General features: G+C 39.7%; 6 non-coding genes across 6 annotated transcripts; all 6 read right to left on the bottom strand.

Annotated features, from left to right (window-relative positions):
* Positions 1–22: 22 nt before the first annotated feature.
* On the bottom strand, positions 23–104 carry TRNAL-AAG (transfer RNA leucine (anticodon AAG)). The gene has a single exon. It is a non-coding gene; the product is annotated as a tRNA-Leu (tRNA).
* A 505-nt stretch (positions 105–609) lies between these two features.
* TRNAS-GCU (transfer RNA serine (anticodon GCU)) lies at positions 610–691 on the bottom strand. Its single transcript has one exon. It is a non-coding gene; the product is annotated as a tRNA-Ser (tRNA).
* A 4,654-nt stretch (positions 692–5,345) lies between these two features.
* TRNAL-AAG (transfer RNA leucine (anticodon AAG)) lies at positions 5,346–5,427 on the bottom strand. Its single transcript has one exon. It is a non-coding gene; the product is annotated as a tRNA-Leu (tRNA).
* Positions 5,428–5,932: 505 nt separating this feature from the next.
* On the bottom strand, positions 5,933–6,014 carry TRNAS-GCU (transfer RNA serine (anticodon GCU)). Its single transcript has one exon. It is a non-coding gene; the product is annotated as a tRNA-Ser (tRNA).
* A 4,656-nt stretch (positions 6,015–10,670) lies between these two features.
* Positions 10,671–10,752, bottom strand: TRNAL-AAG (transfer RNA leucine (anticodon AAG)). The gene has a single exon. It is a non-coding gene; the product is annotated as a tRNA-Leu (tRNA).
* A 505-nt stretch (positions 10,753–11,257) lies between these two features.
* On the bottom strand, positions 11,258–11,339 carry TRNAS-GCU (transfer RNA serine (anticodon GCU)). The gene has a single exon. It is a non-coding gene; the product is annotated as a tRNA-Ser (tRNA).
* Positions 11,340–13,045: the final 1,706 nt, after the last annotated feature.

Raw genomic sequence — 13,045 nt, 5'->3', positions numbered from 1 at the left:
ACGTTTGTGAGTTGAAAAATACTGGCAGCAGTGGGATTCGAACCCACACCTCCAAAGAGACTGGAGCCTTAATCCAGTGCCTTAGACCGCTTGGCCACACTACCCTGTGCAAACCTGTTTCTGTAAGCTTTCTGAAGTGAGATGTTCTGTTGTATAGGGGAGTTGGAGAATAAGGGTGTATAGCCTGTGAAGTGATCCTAGGAAAGTCAACGCCAACAGCAGCAGACACGTGATACATTCAGTAGGTCAGGATTGGCCCCGGGCCATGGGAGGTGTCAGGGAGCGCCAGTCCTGAGAGTCCGTAGGAAGACAACCCTTACATTGGCGTCCCGCACGCGCTGCTTCTCTTTCTTTAAGGATAAGGAATCAAACTATCTACGTCCCTCAACTTACCAACCCTCCGCCTCAGGAAATATTTTGTGATTCATGAGCAGAACCCAGCTGGCGCTGTTTACAGTAATGCCTAAGCACAGTACTCAACTGAGCGGTGTTTCCAAACTGAGCCGTTGTACTGCCGGAAATACCATGGGATATGTCATTTAACTTTCTCATAAAATAGGGTTAACCCAGCCCTACCACATACTAAAAACTAAAGACGGAACAATAAACCAACGAGGATGGGATTCGAACCCACGCGTGCAGAGCACAATGGATTAGCAGTCCATCGCCTTAACCACTCGGCCACCTCGTCTTGAAAACGCCATGTTTCAGGAGTACAAAATATGGTAGCCAAAATGTGTTCTATTAGGTGATAGTTGTCTAAACATAATAAAGAGCACATATTTACAGATTGTTATGGTAACTTGTTGTCTTCAGCTTTGCTCTATACGACCTTGTTGTCCATCCCTACTTCAGCTTGAATTTATATGTTAAATGTAATGTAATCATGAAAATTACACTTTCCAAACGTGTTCTATCCATATGTGATGTATTATCACACTACCCTCAAATGAGCTAAGATTGCTTTAATTCAGTTGTACGTGGATTTAAAGTGCAATATCATAAAAATATTGTACTGGTATGGCGCTTTCGAGTCTCTAGGTGTCAGTTATTGGTGGTGTGCTTACATGTCAACATTAGGCAGCAAATAGTACACAATTAAGGAAAACTGCCTTCCCATTTAATGTGCATTGTTCTGCAAAAAGTTTTAAGTAGGAGAAAGTAAAACTTAGTTTATAAAACCACCTAAACTGGGAGTATTGCCGCTACAGCTATGACAGTTCAGTTTAAAAACGTACGTGCATCAACAAGAAATATTTTTGCGCTAAATAAATTGCTGTCCGACTACTCACGTAATGCATAAAACTGAGGCAGTTGTAATTACAATACATTGAAGTAATATTTTGGTAGTTTTTGTTGACGATGACTCCGCAGCAAGCGATCAGATTACTTTTTATTACTGAAGGCGCGTCAGAGCCTTGATAAGTAAACTTACAAGGAGACACGCCTAGGTCGATGAACCTTTTAGACCAGGTTCGGGGACTTCCCAGTACGAGATGTCTTTTGGCATCGCAAATCAATAGATCAATATCTCAACAACAATCGCAATAACTAATCAGCATGCTAATCAATAACCTTTAATGAGAGTCAATAAAGTGAACACACCATGATCGTTCAGTCATGAATAACCACACCAATTTAGTTAAGTGTTAGGATATTTATTTCCCTACTGGTTACAATCTAAAGTCATTTCTGTTAATCTCATCAGCAATTCATCTCATTAGTAACTCTTCAGATTTGCAATTAGAAACGCAATTAATCAATGCATAGAGAATATTCACTCAGTATTAACACATAATTATTAAGAAGCAACTTAGCAAAGTCTCAGTAGTGCATGGTTCAACAAAGCAAGAACTCAGTCATTTGTCTATTTGCGGCAGATTTTAGTGAACACCTTAAATAACCTCGTATTAGCATCAGCATGTTGGGCTTCATGCAAAACTATTTAGCAAACACAAATTTGGAAAACATCTAACTATGGCCTCTATCAAAGAGCAGTTGGTACCTAGAAAGAAAAGGCAAACAGACAATTACAATTTTCATCAGATAGTTACCCATCCAACGGATCAGCAAACAGCGTCAGTCTTCGTTCTCGGGACATCAGTCGTTTGCATCATCAGCAAAGAAAGGACAGGGCAAAGTATCAGTATGGCATAGCTAAGGAACAAGAACTTCCCTCATATAGAGGAGAAGTAAGTATCAGGTAAGGAATAAGAAAAGGGCGGTTTAGAGTAACAGGGCGAACAAACGGCAAAGTCTCAAACGAAATGGCCTAAATGGCTCAGTAGAATGGCAAAGAATGGCTTGGAGTGGAATGTCCAATAAATGCCTGATTTCTCCTCGGGTCATGTGGTTAAATCAAAACTGTCTAATTTACTTCTAATTCCTCAATGGATAATCATTGGTGCATCGCCATCTCTGTCCAATAATCTTCACCAGAGTTTTACACAAACCACAGTTCTCATGTCGTTGATTGGCCCATGTTATTGACGTTTTCATCGGTTGGAATGTCAGGTAAGAAAAGTTAAATTTTACGCTACAGTCAGTAGTTCCATTGTTTTCTCCTACTCCAGGCAGCCTTGCACCTGTTACAAATTACCCTGTTGCATTCAGCAAGAATGTCTCCTTGAACAAGTAGGGTCCCATGAGAAAGAATTTACTACAGCTACACACATCTCTAGCTTCTGGGAAAGTACAGTTTCATGTCCTTCAGGAAAATAGCACATTGCACGTTAGAAAAAGACAGTTCAATATGAGACCAGGCAGCTAGGCACAGACCTGCGCTAAACTAAGGCCTACTGCTTAATGAACAAACTCCTAATACATAACTCCAATTTTGATATGTTAATACAAATTAAAAACATTAGTACATAATTAATTCAGCATTAATAACTTTCATTAGTCTTCGTATACATTGGTAGCCACTCCCCGTGGGCACATTTCAAACGTGTGCATTATTTCTACGTTAACACATTTTTTATGCAGCTTCATTACACAATATATTGTAAGCTTTTCATGTTAATATTAATTTTAAAAGACACACTCCAGCAATCCCTCCTCTGATGACTCTTGTCATCACACAAATCTTCCCTACTAATTTTACATACTAAAATTCCCTCATATCAATCTCTTCCCTTCTTGGTTTCCCCTTTGATCTTGCCCTGAATAATTTTTCCCTTTGTTTTTCTTCCCTCCTCCTATTATTTTTCAGCATCTTCAATTTTATTCTTTTACTAATTTTACATGCCACCCATGATCCAAATAAGCAATCTATAACAATCAATATCCCCTGTATTATTTTAGACAATATCCCATGCCAAATGTTACTAATCCAATTTCCCACTTAAGCAAATCCTTTCCCAACCGTTTTCCAAACACCTGGTTCTTTCAAATCCTTCAAGTCCGTACTATCCCTAGTCAAGTAAGTAAGCATACTTCTAATCTCATTACTATTATCTGGTATGTAAGCGCAACAATTACACCCATTGAGCAATCTACAAACTCTGCCATTTTTCACTAAAAGAATGTCTTAAGCAAGCCTGTTTTGAAGAGTCATAGCCCCCTCCGCAGCAAGTTCAGTATCCATCAGGAGTATAGCCCCTGAAAAGTTTGTCAGCATGTTATCCTCAATAGTAGACAACTTTTGAATCTTTATGGAGTTCATAATAACTCCCACTGAAGAAATTATCGTCCCAAATATGTCTCCTACTACACCAGCAGCAGTCTCTTTCTTATGTCTAGTACGATGTAATTCAGACAATTTTGGTAACCTTTTCAAATCGTCAAGTTGATATATCTTTGGGAAAACTATCCCCAAATAACATGTCCCATACTATCCCTTTGGAAGACAGTAATAAGCATTAAGTCCACATATATAATAAATCTCGGGGATTGCTGGATCCTGTCCATTTAACATGAACGTCCATTTACTCTGAAACAAAAACACACGCTTACATTCACTAATTCCCACAAACACATTGTCATAGTATGATTTGGTCTTGGATATGCAAAGCTTTCCTACATGTAGTGCGTCTAAAGCTAACTTCCCTTGTTCTCTAACTGCACAATAACCGTCACTACTAGCAAAGGCCCGTTGCTGTAATCCTTTCTCTAGTTTACCCTTCAATGCCCTTCTTCTCTCTTCCGTGTGATCTAAAAAGCTTTTCTCTTCAGGTGTAAGCAAACATGTCAAATTATTGTGGTGTGCATAAGATGTACTAATTGTTAATGTTGCCTGAAAGAATCCTTTAACTAACTTTATGCTATAGTACTTAGCTACCCCACTCACATCCTCTATGATAGGCACATTAGAAAACACAAGATCATGATTTGAGTAAAAATATTGAATCTCTTCCTGGTTATAGAATCTTGTTAGTAACAGACTACAACGTATCCCATATGTTAATGACAGTCTATGATAGGTAACCCCCTCTTGTACCGAAACAGGAATCTGTGTACACACAAAACAATCTTTTGCATCCATTGTGTCAACATACTCACTCAGCAAGCGATAGAAAACATCAGTGGATAGTTCCGCTTTCGAGTTAGTTCCCTCATGCAAGTATCTTGTATCCAGCTCAAACCTCTCCCAGGCTGTTAGTGCAGTGGTAGTCTCAGGAATTGTAGCATTGTTAGTCCCACTTTTATCCATTAGTGTCATACTCACAACCACGACCCTAATGAATATTTATTACATGAACCTTTTTTGCAAAAGTATTTGGTTCAAGTAAACTTAAAGTGTTGGGATTCAAGCCCACAGCTCCAGAGAGACTGGAGCCTAAATCTAGCCAGTTTAGCCTGCTCAGCCACGCTACCTCACATCTACAAGCTCACAACTATAGTAACTTGGCCAAACACTGTGGACACCCGCTGTGGTGACCTGGCTATGCAGGGTAACGCAGCATTCACCGACAGTTGAGCGAGTTACAGGTGAAAAGCAAAGTATAATAACTGTCTGCATATAATATATGTCTTTCCTTATTTATTCTTCTTCCCCATTGTATGTTTGCTCTCTGCTTTAGAAACGCGAGCTGTCATCACTGCAAGGAAACGTGTCACACAGCGTTCTACTGTTTACACTCACTGAACTTTCAGCATCACAGTGACCCCTCTCGTCGCCTCTATAGTTAGGCTTCAAGACAGCTGGTTTGTTTACCGATACAATTCTTGTCACCTTAGGTTGTGGTTTTTTAAAATAAGAAGGCTCGGTCCCACTGTCTGGCTACCCTTATATATATACGTCACCACTTTACATAGTCTCACCTCTCGCTATATGGATCGTAGGTGCAAAAGGCAGAGAGTGAGACACTGATGCAGACAAAATACGTTTGTGAGTTGAAAAATACTGGCAGCGGTGGGATTCGAACCCACGCCTCCAAAGAGACTGGAGCCTTAATCAAGCGCCTTAGACCGCTCGGCCACACTACCCTGTGCAAACCTGTTTCTGTAAGCTTTCTGAAGTGAGATGTTCTGTTGTATAGGGGAGTTGGAGAATAAGGGTGAATAGCCTGTGAAGTGATCCTAGGAAAGTCAACGCCAACAGCAGCAGGCACGTGATACATTCAGTAGGTCAGGATTGGCCCCGGTCCATGGGAGGTGTCAGGGAGCGCCAGTTCTGAGAGTCCGTAGGAAGACAACCCTTACATTGGCGTCCCGCACGCGCTGCTTCTCTTTCTTTAAGGGTAAGGAATCAAACTATCTATGTCCCTCAACTTACCAACCCTCCGCCTCAGGAAAGATTTTGTGATTCATGAGCAGAACCCAGCTGGCGCTGTTTACAGTAATGCCTAAGCACAGTACTCAACTGAGCGGTGTTTCAAAACTTAGCCGTTGTACTGCCGAAAATACCATGGGATATGTCATTTAACTTTCACATAAAATAGGGTTAACCCAGCCCTACCACATACTAAAAACTAAAGACGGAACAATAAACCAACGAGGATGGGATTCGAACCCACGCGTGCAGAGCACAATAGATTAGCAGTCCATCGCCTTAACCACTCAGCCACCTCGTCTTCAAAACACGATGTTTCAGGAGTACAAAATATGGTAGCCATCATGTGTGTTCTATTAGGTGATAGTTGTCTAAACATAATAAAGAGCACATATTTACAGATTGTTATGGTAACTTGTTGTCTTCAGCTTTGCTCTATACGACCTTGTTGTCCATCCCTACTTCAGCTTGAATTTATATGTTAAATGTAATGTAATCATGAAAATTACACTTTCCAAACGTGTTCTATCCATATGTGATGTATTATCACACTACCCTCAAATGAGCTAAGATTGCTTTAATTCAGTTGTACGTGGATTTAAAGTGCAATATCATAAAAATATTGTACTGGTATGGCGCTTTCGAGTCTCTAGGTGTCAGTTATTGGTGGTGTGCTTACATGTCAACATTAGGCAGCAAATAGTACACAATTAAGGAAAACTGCCTTCCCATTTAATGTGCATTGTTCTGCAAAAAGTTTTAAGTAGGAGAAAGTAAAACTTAGTTTATAAAACCACCTAAACTGGGAGTATTGCCGCTACAGCTATGACACTTCAGTTTAAAAACGTACGTACATCAACAAGAAATATTTTTGCGCTAAATAAATTGCTGTCCGACTACTTACGTAATGCATAAAACTGAGGCAGTCGTAATTACAATACATTGAAGTAATATTTTGGTAGTTTTTGTTGACGATGACTCCGCAGCAAGCGATCAGATTACTTTTTATTAGTGAAGGCGCGTCAGAGCCTTGATAAGTAAACTTACAAGGAGACACGCCTAGGTCGATGAACCTTTTAGACCAGGTTCGGGGACTTCCCAGGACGAGATGTCTTTTAGCATCGCAAATCAATAGATCAATATCTCAACAACAATCGCAATAACTAATCAGCATGCTAATCAATAACCTTGAATGAGAGTCAATAAAGTGAACACACCATGATCTTTCAGTCATGAATAACCACACCAATTTAGTTAAGTGTTAGGATATTTATTTCCCTACTGGTTACAATCTAAAGTAATTTCTGTTAATCTCATCAGCAATTCATCTCATTAGTAACTCTTCAGATTTGCAATTAGAAACGCAATTAATCAATGCATAGAGAATATTCACACAGTATTAACACATAATTATTAAGAAGCAACTTAGCAAAGTCTCAGTAGTGTATGGTTCAACAAAGCAAGAACTCAGTCATTTGTCTATTTGCGTCAGATTTTAGTGAACACCTTAAATAACCTCGTATTAGCATCAGCATGTTGGGCTTCATGCAAAACTATTTAGCAAACACAAATTTGGAAAACATCTAACTATGGCCTCTATCAAACAGCAGTTGGTACCTAGAAAGAAAAGGCAAACAGACAATTACAATTTTCATCAGATAGTTACCCATCCAACGGATCAGCAAACAGCGTCAGTCTTCGTTCTCGGGACATCAGTCGTTTGCATCATCAGCAAAGAAAGGACAGGGCAAAGTATCAGTATGGCATAGCTAAGGAACAAGAACTTCCCTCATATAGAGGAGAAGTAAGTATCAGGTAAGGAATAAGTAAAGGGTGGTTTAGAGTAACAGGGCGAACAAACGGCAAAGTCTCAAACGAAATGGCCTAAATGGCTCAGTAGAAAGGCAAAGAATGGCTTGGAGTGGAATGTCCAATAAATGCCTGATTTCTCCTCGGGTCATGTGGTTAAATCAAAACTGTATAATTTACTCCTAATTCCTCAATGGATAATCATTGGTGCATCGCCATCTCTGTCCAATAATCTTCACCAGAGTTTTACACAAACCACAGTTCTCATGTCGTTGATTGGCCCATGTTATTGACGTTTTCATCGGTTGGAATGTCAGGTAAGAAAAGTTACATTTTACGTTACAGTCAGTAGTTCCATTGTTTTCTCCTACTCCAGGCAGCCTTGCACCTGTTACAAATTACCCTGTTGCATTCAGCAAGAATGTCTCCTTGAGCAAGTAGGGTCCCATGAGAAAGAATTTACTACAGCTACACACATCTCTAGCTTTTGGGAAAGTACAGTTTCATGTCCTTCAGGAAAATAGCACATTGCACGTTAGAAAAAGACAGTTCAATATGAGACCAGGCAGCTAGGCACAGACCTTCGCTAAACTAAGGCCTACTGCTTAATGAACAAACTCCTAATACATAACTCCAATTTTGATATGTTAATACAAATTAAAAACATTAGTACATAATTAATTCAGCATTAATAACTTTCATTAGTCTTCGTATACATTGGTAGCCACTCCCCGTGGGCACATTTCAAACGTGTGCATTATTTCTACGTTAACACATTTTTTATGCAGCTTCATTACACAATATATTGTAAGCTTTTCATGTTAATATTAATTTTAAAAGACACACTCCAGCAATCCCTCCTCTGATGACTCTTGTCATCACACAAATCTTCCCTACTAATTTTACATACTAAAATTCCCTCATATCAATCTCTTCCCTTCTTGGTTTCCCCTTTGATCTTGCCCTGAATAATTTTTCCCTTTGTTTTTCTTCCCTCCTCCTATTATTTTTCGCCATCTTCAATTTTATTCTTTTACTAATTTTACATGCCACCCATGATCCAAATAAGCAATCTATAACAATCAATATCCCCTGTATTATTTTAGACAATATCCCATGCCAAATGTTACTAATCCAATTTCCCACTGAAGCAAATCCTTTCCCAACCTTTTTCCAAACACCTGGTTCTTTCAAATCCTTCAAGTCCGTACTATCCCTAGTCAAGTTAGTAAGCATACTTCTAATCTCATTACTATTATCTGGTATGTAAGCGCAACAATTACACCCATTGAGCAATCTACAAACTCTGCCATTTTTCACTAAAAGAATGTCTAAAGCAAGCCTGTTTTGAAGAGTCATAGCCCCCTCCGCAGCAAGTTCAGTATCCATCAGGAGTATAGCCCCTGAAAAGTTTGTCAGCATGTTATCCTCAATAGTAGACAACTTTTGAATCTTTATGGAGTTCATAATAACTCCCACTGAAGAAATTATCGTCCCAAATATGTCTCCTACTACACCAGCAGCAGTCTCTTTCTTATGTCTAGTACGATGTAATTCAGACAATTTTGGTAACCTTTTCAAATCGTCAAGTTGATATATCTTTGGGAAAACTATCCCCAAATAACATGTCCCATACTATCCCTTTGGAAGACGGTAATAAGCATTAAGTCCACATATATAATAAATCCCGGGGATTGCTGGATCCTGTCCATTTAACATGAACGTCCATTTACCCTGAAACAAAAACACACGCTTACATTCACTCATTCCCACAAACACATTGTCATAGTATGATTTGGTCTTGGATATGCAAAGCTTTCCTCCATGTAGTGCGTCTAAAGCTAACTTCCCTTGTTCTCTAATTGCACTATAACCGTCACTACTAGCAAAGGCCCGTTGCTGTAATCCTTTCTCTAGTTTACCCTTCAATGCCCTTCTTCTCTCTTCCGTGTGATATAAAAAGCTTTTCTCTACAGGTGTAAGCAAACATGTCAAATTATTGTGGTGTGCATAAGATGTACTAATTGTTAATGTCGCCTGAAAGAATCCTTTAACTAACTTTATGCTATAGTACTTAGCTACCCCACTCACATCCTCTATGATAGGCACATTAGAAAACACAAGATCATGATTTGAGTAAAAATATTGAATCTCTTCCTGGTTATAGAATCTTGTTAGTAACAGACTACAACGTATCCCATATGTTAATGACAGTCTATGATAGGTAACCCCCTCTTGTACCGAAACAGGAATCTGTGTACACACAAAACAATCTTTTGCATCCATTGTGTCAACATACTCACTCAGCAAGCGATAGAAAACATCAGTGGATAGTTCCCCTTTCGAGTTAGTTCCCTCATGCAAGTATCTTGTATCCAGCTCAAAACTCTCCCAGGCTGTTAGTGCAGTGGTAGTCTCAGGAATTGTAGCATTGTTAGTCCCACTTTTATCCATTAGTGTCATACTCACAACCACGACCCTAATGAATATTTATTACATGAACCTTTTTTGCAAAAGTATTTGGTCCAAGTAAACTTAAAGTGTTGGGATTCAAGCCCACGGCTCCAGAGAGACTGGAGCCTAAATCTAGCCAGTTTAGCCTGCTCAGCCACGCTACCTCACATCTACAAGCTCACAACTATAGTAACTTGGCCAAACACTGTGGACACCCGCTGTGGTGACCTGGCTATGCAGGGTAACGCAGCATTCACCGACAGTTGAGCGAGTTACAGGTGAAAAGCAAAGTATAATAACTGTCTGCATATAATATATGTCTTTCCTTATTTATTCTTCTTCCCCATTGTATGTTTGCTCTCTGCTTTAGAAACGCGAGCTGTCATCACTGCAAGGAAACGTATCACACAGCGTTCTACTGTTTACACTCACTGAACTTTCAGCATCACAGTGACCCCTCTCGTCGCCTCTATAGTTAGACTTCAAGACAGCTGGTTTGTTTACCGATACAATTCTTGTCACCTTAGGTTGTGGTTTGTTAAAATAAGAAGGCTTGGTCCCACTGTCTGGCTACCCTTATATATATACGTCACCACTTTACATAGTCTCACCTCTCGCTATGTGGATCGTAGGTGCAGAAGGCAGAGAGTGAGACACTGATGCAGACAAAATATGTTTGTGAGTTGAAAAACACTGGCAGCGGTGGGATTTGAACCCACGCCTCCAAAGAGACTGGAGCCTTAATCCAGCGCCTTAGACCGCTCGGCCACACTACCCTGTGCAAACCTGTTTCTGTAAGCTTTCTGAAGTGAGATGTTCTGTTGTATAGGGGCTTTGGAGAATAAGGGTGTATAGCCTGTGAAGTGATCCTAGGAAAGTCAACGCCAACAGCAGCAGGCACGTGATAAATTCAGTAGGTCAGGATTGGCCCCGGGCCATGGGAGGTGTCAGTGAGCGCGAGTCCTGAGAGTCCGTAGGAAGACAACCCTTACATTGGCGTCCCGCACGCGCTGTTTCTCTTTCTTTAAGTATAAGGAATCAAACTATCTACGTCCCTCAACTTACCAACCCTCCGCCTCAGGAAAGATTTTGTGATTCATGAGCAGAACCCAGCTGGCGCTGTTTACAGTAATGCCTAAGCACAGTACTCAACTGAGCGGTGTTTCCAAACTGAGCCGTTGTACTGCCGGAAATACCATGGGATATGTCATTTAACTTTCACATAAAATAGGGTTAACCCAGCCCTACCACATACTAAAAACTAAAGACGGAACAATAAACCGACGAGGATGGGATTCAAACCCACGCGTGCAGAGCACAATGGATTAGCAGTCCATCGCCTTAACCACTCGGCCACATCGTCTTCAAAACACCATGTTTCAGGAGTACAAAATATGGTAGCCAAAATGTGTTCTATTAGGTGATAGTTGTCTAAACATAATAAAGAGCACATATTTACAGATTGTTATGGTAACTTGTTGTCTTCAGCTTTGCTCTATACGACCTTGTTGTCCATCCCTACTTCAGCTTGAATTTATATGTTAAATGTAATGTAATCATGAAAATTACACTTTCCAAACATGTTCTATCCATATGTGATGTACTATCACACTACCCTCAAATGAGCTAAGATTGCTTTAATTCAGTTGTACGTGGATTTAAAGTGCAATATCATACAAATATTGTACTGGTATGGCGCTTTCAAGTCTCTAGGTGTCAGTTATTGGTGGTCTGCTTACATGTCAACATTAGGCAGCAAATAGTACACAATTAAGGAAAACTGCCTTCCCATTTAATGTGCATTGTTCTGCAAAAAGTTTTAAGTAGGAGAAAGTAAAACTTAGTTTATAAAACCACCTAAACTGGGAGTATTGCCGCTACAGCTATGACACCTCAGTTTAAAAACGTACGTGCATCAACAAGAAATATTTTTGCGCTAAATAAATTGCTGTCCGACTACTCACGTAATGCATAAAACTGAGGCAGTCGTAATTACAATACATTGAAGTAATATTTTGGTAGTTTTTGTTGACGATGACTCCGCAGCAAGCGATCAGATTACTTTTTATTAGTGAAGGCGCGTCAGAGCCTTGATAAGTAAACTTACAAGGAGACACGCCTAGGTCGATGAACCTTTTACACCAGATTCGGGGACCTCCCAGTACGAGATGTCTTTTGGCATCGCAAATCAATAGATCAATATCTCAACAACAATCGCAATAACTAATCAGTATGCTAATCAATAACCTTTAATGAGAGTCAATAAAGTGAACACACCATGATCTTTCAGTCATGAATAACCACACCAATTTAGTTAAGTGTTTGGATATTTATTTCCCTACTGGTTACAATCTAAAGTCATTTCTGTTAATCTCATCAGCAATTCATCTCATTAGTAACTCTTCAGATTTGCAATTAGAAGTGCAATTAATCAATGCATAGAGAATATTCACTCAGTATTAACACATAATTATTAAGAAGCAACTTAGCAAAGTCTCAGTAGTGCATGGTTCAACAAAGCAAGAACTCAGTCATTTGTCTATTTGCGTCAGATTTTAGTGAACACCTTAAATAACCTCGTATTAGCATCAGCATGTTGGGCTTCATGCAAAACTATTTAGCAAACACAAATTTGGAAAACATCTAACTATGGCCTCTATCAAAGAGCAGTTGGTACCTAGAAAGAAAAGGCAAACAGACAATTACAATTTTCATCAGATAGTTACCCATCCAACGGATCAGCAAACAGCGTCAGTCTTCGTTCTCGGGACATCAGTCGTTTGCATCATCAGCAAAGAAAGGACATGGCAAAGTATCAGTATGGCATAGCTAAGGAACAAGAACTTCCCTCATATAGAGGAGAAGTAAGTATCAGGTAAGGAATAAGTAAAGGGTGGTTTAGAGTAACAGGGCGAACAAACGGCAAAGTCTCAAACGAAATGGCCTAAATGGCTCAGTAGAATGGCAAAGAATGGCATGGAGTGGAATGTCCAATAAATGCCTGATTTCTCCTCGGGTCATGTGGTTAAATCAAAACTGTCTAATTTACTCCAAATTCCTCAATGGATA

The sequence above is a fragment of the Pleurodeles waltl genome, chromosome 12 (genome assembly GCF_031143425.1).
Source record: "Pleurodeles waltl isolate 20211129_DDA chromosome 12, aPleWal1.hap1.20221129, whole genome shotgun sequence".
Classification (NCBI taxonomy): Eukaryota; Metazoa; Chordata; class Amphibia; order Caudata; family Salamandridae; genus Pleurodeles; species Pleurodeles waltl.
This window is presented reverse-complemented; position numbering and strand designations above follow the sequence as displayed.